Source organism: Triturus cristatus, chromosome 3_2 (assembly GCF_964204655.1).
Source record: "Triturus cristatus chromosome 3_2, aTriCri1.1, whole genome shotgun sequence".
Taxonomy (NCBI): Eukaryota; Metazoa; Chordata; class Amphibia; order Caudata; family Salamandridae; genus Triturus; species Triturus cristatus.
Window position 1 is genome coordinate 770,917,768 of NC_140584.1, and position 8,209 is coordinate 770,925,976.

Sequence of the window (8,209 nt, forward strand, 5' to 3'; positions counted from 1 at the left end):
AAAGCCAATATTTCTTATAGGCGAGACCAATGCTTGTTAATGGTGATGCTATTCTGAGCTTTTGTCTATAATATTTAGCATGAAAAGAGGCACACAACACATTGGATATTAACGTAGTAGTGAAACGCACAATACCCATGTGGTGGTCTGACAAAGGTATTTTTAGCTGTCATTTTAATTATAACGTACATATAAAGGTATTTCATTCCACTTTTTCCAAGGAGTTACTTTTGTACTATTTAATGACGCGAAGATAATGGATCTTGGAAGGACGATTGTGCCATGCATAGGTTCAAACGGCTGATCTGCAGTTATACAGCCAGGGTGCAACTCACAAAACTATTCTGCTATCAACTGTGAACAAACAGAGGCCTTTGCTTGCCTCCTCTCCAGTCTTTGTTTGTCAACAGATTTACTATCCAATCCTAGGCCCCAATTATTAGTGTCAACACACAATGATAAAGGCCTGGCACGTATTTAGTCCATGTACTGAGCACAAATCCACTTTATGGAGAGATCAGAAAGAAGATGGACATTGTGCAAGGGTTTCCTATTGGCCTCGCATGTAAAGGTGCAGCCATAGGGACGAAATGATGCTCACTAACTCATTCCTTATCTTCAGACTTTGGTTTTGGTACATTGGCGAGATGGCAGCCATTTGGTACTTACCTTTTCAAAGGTTTATCCTTGAGAAACGTAATTTGTAGTGTTGCGAAAAGCATACGTTACTGTTACCCAGTTTAAGGATACGTTAATCATAGGCTGGACAGCCTGTTAAGTGAGCAATTAAATAGGTACACTTATGAAATTCTACATGAAAGATGAGAGGTCTGAACTTCCATGCTAATCTTATGTCAGCTGGCCAGCACGAGGTTGCACATTGATCACAACAGAAACCATGTTACCCCACCAAGCAGCCTGATAGATCAATATTCAATGCTGTGTAATCCACAGCAGCAACTTGGAATCATTTCTTATTCATTTTAATAGGATTTTAGCTTTTCAAGTGTGTCTTACTTAAATGTGTCCAATTAAGATATTGTATGGTATTGTAGCATTTGTTTAGCGCTTACTATCCATATGTGAGGCCCTGAAGCACATACCAACATAGGTAGCAAGCTGCAACATGTAGTTGGAAGTGTGTGGTTGGAAGGGTGTTGTGTTGTTTTGAGCATATGTGTAATGTTTTTTATGTCATGTGTGATGGGCAACGAGGTACAGCTTACTTTATGGAATGCAGCACCAGGGGATGAGATGGGTGAGGGTATATGAGAGGGAGACTCACAAACTGTAATTATGATAACACATTTTCAGCTTAGCCACAGTGATAGTGGAATGATGTGTGCCTGTACGCCAAAAATGGTGATAATCACAGAAGGCCCAGTAATCCACATAGCGACATGTGCCTGGCAGCAAAGGATTTCAGTGAGTAAAAAGATGCCAAAATTGCTAGAATGGTAATTGGTGACATGAGCTGAGCCATGCACTATTTTATTTATTTATTTATTTAGAGGCAGAGATATGGCCTAATGCTAAAAAAAAGTACACCTGATGAAGGAGGAAGGAAGCAGAAAAGAAATCAAGGCTGGCAACCTTAGCAGAAACAAAACAGACTTTAAAACATCCAAATTCGGGCCCGTGGGAAATCAACATTTTTTGCAGTTTATAGCAGGACTTCACACAAGCTTCTCTCAAGCTACAGAAGGCTGTCAAAAGCAGGCAATCACCAGTTGGACGGGTCTTATTCGGATTGTGGTTTACACCCCAGCCACACTGGTACCCTTCACATGGAAAGGTGAGTGACAAAGCGCTTGATAGGTTTTTGCCCTGAAAGCACAAGAGCAAATTGTGCTGCCTAGTGTTGCCTTGCTGCCGTCACCCCTTCATGCAAGCCCAATATTTTACTTGCAGGCCCAGGGACCCTTGTTCGTTGTAGGTAACATGACGAAACACCCTCATGACCTTTAGGAATTTCCTCCCAGAAATGTTCACCTTCATTATTAGTAGTGAATGACATATCAGGGTAAAAAAGACACAATTGAAGAAATAAGACTTACCCTACTTCCATTATTTTGTCTAGGAGAGCATCATGGAAGAGGTTTGTATTTCTCAATTTTTTCAATCTTGGCACTGATCTCCTCTTGATCCAACACGAGCATGCAGTTCCTTTCAAAGATGGTGGAATAAGGGTGTAGAAATACCGTTTATCAGAGGGGGAATGTGCTGAAATAGGAGCAACTTCCCTCGAACACCTGTATGCGGGTCATGCTTCATCATCGGGCAAGCTCCTTGTCGGGCCAGCACTGCAATGCCCAACGGGCACCCACAAGGGGGCACTTTACCAGAGATATTTTCATAGAACTGTTGGACCATTATATATTGTAAGGAGCTTATATGCTGGACCCAACCACTCCTAGTCCCCCCCCATTTGATATAACTGCTCTTCTCCAACCTGACAGCCTTGTGCAAAACACTTTTTATGTGTCTCCACAAGTTAACTTTACTTCTGCTCTCCAGTGTCTTGAGTAATATCTTGATCAGCTCAGAGGATCGCCACCACCTAATCATTGAAGGAGAAGGTAGGTATAACACTAATGTTGTTGCCTTGGATTATTTCCCTGTTTGTTATGAGTGAGCTTTCTGATAACCTGTTATATGTATATGTTTGTATTAGGATGTAGGCGAAACAGGGCACATCCTACCAATAACTTCCAGATGTGTACAGGACATAATACGAAGATAGCAATTTCTTTTTTTCACATTCCTGCCCTACCCCATATTTTCTCAAGTTGGACGACCTCATAAAGTTGTGAATATATAGGAGAATAGGACTATTTATTTGGGGCGATTGATGGATTTTCATTAGAATAATGCCATCCTGCCACTACCACTTTCAACTGGTCTGACACCAAATGAAAAACCTTGGTATGAAAACACCTTAAAGCTGCAGCATACCTTTACTTTAAACACACAGGAATTGTCTTTTTATGTACTTATCAATTTACTTATCTCCTCATTGTCAGATTGTAATATTTCCTTTTATCTGCTTCTTATAAGAAACGTATATTCCTCACATGGCTTACATCCCCTGTGAGGAGAATATAATCATTCTGAATCCTAAATTCGAAAGCTTTTTTTCTACAGAACTCTGCTGCCCTTTTTTGTTCTAGTCTAATTTATGAAGCTCTCAAAAATAATAAAAAAGGTATTTGTATCTGAATTCAACTTCATCTCGCTATACCCTGTTCCATAATTTTTACCAGGGATGCCACTCAATTTATTTTCTACAATGCTCTCTAATTATTACTATGCAGTAATTTGGTAACACACTGTTAACTAGGAGTTCGAATAGCCTTATTTGTGACACCTGTGTCTAGCTTTCCCATCCAATGTGACTGTGTAATCCACTTAATACACTTTCAAAATAGATAGACGTATTTCATTTGGATATTTATCTTTTAATTCATGTTACTGATATCAACACTATGTCCCTTCAGCAGTGACAAAGATAAATAGTCTTGTGATGTCGGTTATTTATGATGTCACTTCTAGTGATGTCACATGCAAATTAGAGGGGCCTCACATCTTCCCTTTTTCCCAGGGCCCCACAAGTCCTAGGACCGGCCCTGACTGGAATGGCGTGGCATGCATAAAACCAATGGATTTAACCCAGATCTGGGACTGGGGGTGAAAGTTTGATTGGTTCAGCATTCCATCCATCATCTGTTCTTTTTGCATTTGTGGCACTAAATGGGGAAGGGTATGCCCAGACGTGGGTCTCGTGTTTGCTACACCACCAGATTCAAACTAGCCTGGCTGATGAGGGCTGAAATCCCGAAGCTAGTCCCAGGATGCTTGTTTCTGGTCCAGGGAGGACCTGGCCTGGCACTTCAGGCTGGACTGTTCTCATAGAGAGCAGGGTCAAGACTGATTTGCATATGGCTCGGTCTGAACTAGAATAGCGTGGCATGCAAAAAAACCAATGGATTTAACCCAGATCCGTGATTGGGGGTCGATGTTTGATTGATTCAGCATTCCGTCCATCATCTGTTCTTTTTCCAATCATATGACCTAAAGCAGTGGTTGGCTATGTAATGAATACACTTGACTAGCAGATTGGTGCTTTAAAAAACGAAATATATATATATATATTCAGTGAAAAAACCATAGGTTTCACACACGTTATAGTTAGGAATTAGCATTTAAAAAACCTTAGAAATTCAGTGAAAAAACCATAGGTTTCACACATGTTATAGTTAGCTGGACATTTTACTCGTAAAAAAACAATGAAATTGCCCCGTTATAGTTAGTTCAGCTAACTATAACTCGCGCGCCCGCAATGCACTGCTGATGACGTCACATATTACATCACTCATGACATGGTCAGTGACATCACTCATGACATCACTGATGACATCTCAAATGACATCACTGATGACATCACTGATGACATCATCCAGTGAATGTGGGTTTTTCTGAAAATTAAATATGTTTTATATATGTATATCTCAAGGTCGATGGAAGAATAAATGGGTATATAAGTGTCTAAATGGATGATTTGTTTTTGAAAAATTGATTGTGTAACTGACTGATTAAGTGTATCATAGTGAATACATGGCTTAGTGAGTAATGTTTAAATATGTAAATATCTGTATCAGTCTCTCACTTTGTGTATAAGTGGCTGCATGGGTTGGTGAGTAGCTACATGGGTGTCTATATAGGTTATTAGTTGGTTTTTTGAGTATCAGTCTGAGTGTCTGCATGGTTCGGTGGGGGTATTACGTAGTGCATAGGTGCATGAATGAGTGACTCACTGTTTGTATGTGTTGAACACAGTATGTGTGCAGGACTGTATGGGTGGATGAGTGTGTGTATGGGTGTGTTAGTGAGTGAATGACTGTCTCAATAGTGTCTTTATGAGTAACTACATATGTTTTAAACTAGTATATGTGACTATTGGTGTATATATGTGAGTATATGTGAGAGTGAGAGATTGAAAGAGTTCTTGTATGAATAAGTATGTGTTTCTATAAGTGATTGTTTAAAAGACTAAGTATGTGTAAGTTTCCGTAGAAGTAAGTGTGGTGGTGTGTGTATAACTGTATATGCAAGTAAATGTATGTTTGATTCTTTGTTAGCATGAGTGACTATGTGTGTGAGTAACTCTATGGATGAGTGGCATTGTGTAACAGGATGTATAGGTGTATGAGTACATATGATGAGTGAGTACATGTATGAGTGACTGAATTGGACTGTTGGTGAATGAGTGGATGTGTATGTGGATCTTAGAATTACTGAAAAGGTTGTTTTAACTGGTATTGGTATGTCCATTGTTTTGAACATTGTAGTTTCTATTTTTGAATGTGTGTGTCAAAGGTTATATTAGGGGAAGAGGAGGTCTGCCACTCTATCACAAGGATGATGTCATCAGTGATGTCATCAGTGATGTCATTTGAGATGTCATCAGTGATGTCATGAGTGATGTCACTGACCATGTCATGAGTGATGTAATATGTGACGTCATCAGCAGTGCATTGCGGGCGCGCGAGTTATAGTTAGCTGAACTAACTATAACGGGGCAATTTCATTGGTTTTTTACGAGTAAAATGTCCAGCTAACTATAACATGTGTGAAACCTATGGTTTTTTCACTGAATTTCTAAGGTTTTTTAAATGCTAATTCCTAACTATAACGTGTGTGAAACCTATGGTTTTTTCACTGAATTTCAAAGGTTTTTTAAATGCTAATTCCTAACTATAACGTGTGTGAAACCCATGGTTTTTTCAGTGAATTTGCAAGGTTTTTTAAATGCAAATTTTTTTTTTATTCTTCAATTTTTTCAAACATATTTTTAATTTAATTTTCTTACCTTTTATAAAGACTATGCTTTAATTTTTAAAATCCTTAAATATTTTTTTTTAATATATTTTTTAAAATAAACATGTAAAATTTATTTCCAGTAAGCTCACGGTAAGCGTACGGTTTACGCAACGTCCGTAATCTATCTACGCTGCTTGCGTATAGTTACGCACTTTGCGTAGCCGCGCGTACTGCGCGTGGGACGCGTGCGCGCTTACGCCACACGCGCACGTTACGCGGAAGTGCCGGGGAGTGACTGTTATGCGCATGCGCGCAAGCGCGTGTCTTTTTTACGCGCACGCGTACTTTTTGCCGTAAGCGTACCGTAAGCGTACGGTAGGTCATGTGATCTTGAAACACAACTTTTGATTGGTTGAAACTACTTTCAGTTCTAGAACTCTCCTACACCACACCCATTCCCCTCATTTCTGCTTGTGATCCCTTGGGAGAAGGAGCTGGTTTGTCTTTGGGATACGATGGCAGAACAGCAGAGCTCTTCTGAGAGTGAGGCTAGCACTAGCAGCACTGTCTTGAGGCAGAGATCGAGGAAACAAAAGCCTTCTTATGTTTGGGATTATTTTACTTTTCCAGAAGGCCAGCAAAAGGTGAATGCACCCTTAGTTACTTGCAGGCTGTGTAAGCGTGTACTTTCTAGAGGTAATCCTGACAGGAAGTATTCCTTTGGGAATCACACCATGAAGAGACACCTCCAGGATGTACACAGAAGGACACATGGTCATCTTTTTGGAGGTAACTCTTCAGAAAGACGAGCCAGTACATCCACAGCAGCTCAGCCTGGACCATCACCTGCAGGGCTTACTCCTTCTTCTGCAGGTCAGGTGAGCCCTTCATCTGTGGGGGGAGAATCTCCTTTTGCTGGCCCTCTGGAAATGAACCCTCGATTTCGGAAGGTTGATATTCATTGCACATTTTGTAAAGATCTAATTTGCCTTAGGGAGACCAGTGTTTCCCTAGTGAACAACAAAATAGATCAGCACATTTGTCGCTTTGAATAATTTTCCCATGCTTCCTTTCCTCTGTCCCTGCATGAACACAACGGTTCTTTTAAGAGCCAACCTTATCTTTCATCTTTTTTTTACATATGTTTTTAAAAACTTTTTTTTATTTTTTTTTTACCGTGCGCGTACTTTTTTTTTATTTTTTAAAAAAAACACTAAAAATCATTTATCACATTACATTGTCCTTGAGAGACTACAATTATTATTATTGACTTACCATACTCACTGAAAAAATATTTATTCATTTCTTTTTTTTAAAAATAGTTTTAAAAATGTTTGTAGTTTTCGAAAATTTTCTATATCTATCTGGAAAAAAAGAAAAAAGTATTAATATTTTTTAAACATTTTATAATACAGTACACATATTTACATTTTTTACCAAAAAATCTTTTTGCCTTATTTTTGCTGTTTTCAGAATATATTGCATTTCACTATAAATTGTGAAAGCAATTGCATTCATCATTTTACAGCGGGCAAAAAAAAATACCAATCACAAAGATTGTATTAAAAAAGCCCTGATTCTTTTTTTAATTAAACTTAACATTATAGAAATGCATAATATTGTAAAAAAATATCATCTAATACCAATACTTATTTCTTTAAAATACCGTCTGATATGTTTGTTTCAGAACTATAATCACAATATTATATCTCAAATAACTCCAAAATACATCTGATTTCATTTCCTTTAGGCCAAATAGTAATTTTAATTTTTTTTTTGGAATAAATTTCCAACGGAAATCCAATAAAATTCTAAAGTTTAATTTGTCCAGATCTCACCGATTCTCTGTAACATTTTGGTTCACGAAAATTTTTTGAATAATTTATTTAGTCCACAATAGAATTGGTTACTTTTCCACATGGCCAAATAGTAATTTTTTAAATCATTTTTGAAAAAATTTCCAATGGCAGTCCAATAACATTCCAAAATTTAAAATGTGCAGAAGTTACCGATAATCTCTAAATTATTGGTTTTTCAAAATTGCATTAAAAATTAAAAAAGTCCACAATACAATTGGTTATCTTTCCATTAGGCCAAATGATAATTTTAAAAATCTTTTTTTTACAAAATTGCAATGGTAATCCAGTAAAATGGTAAAATTATTTTGTCCAGATCTTGCCAAGTCTCTCTAAAATTTAGGTTTCAGGAAGATTAGATAGGAATTTGCTAAATCAAAAGGCAAACGTTGTTTGAAAATCAATTGGGAATCATTACACAGTGTCCAGCCTTTTTCACATTTTAGATAAACTGTGTAATGTCCAGAAGTAACAGTAGGTCCATCATGGAAAATTATTGCAACAGTTACAAAAGTTTTTCCTGAAATTGATAA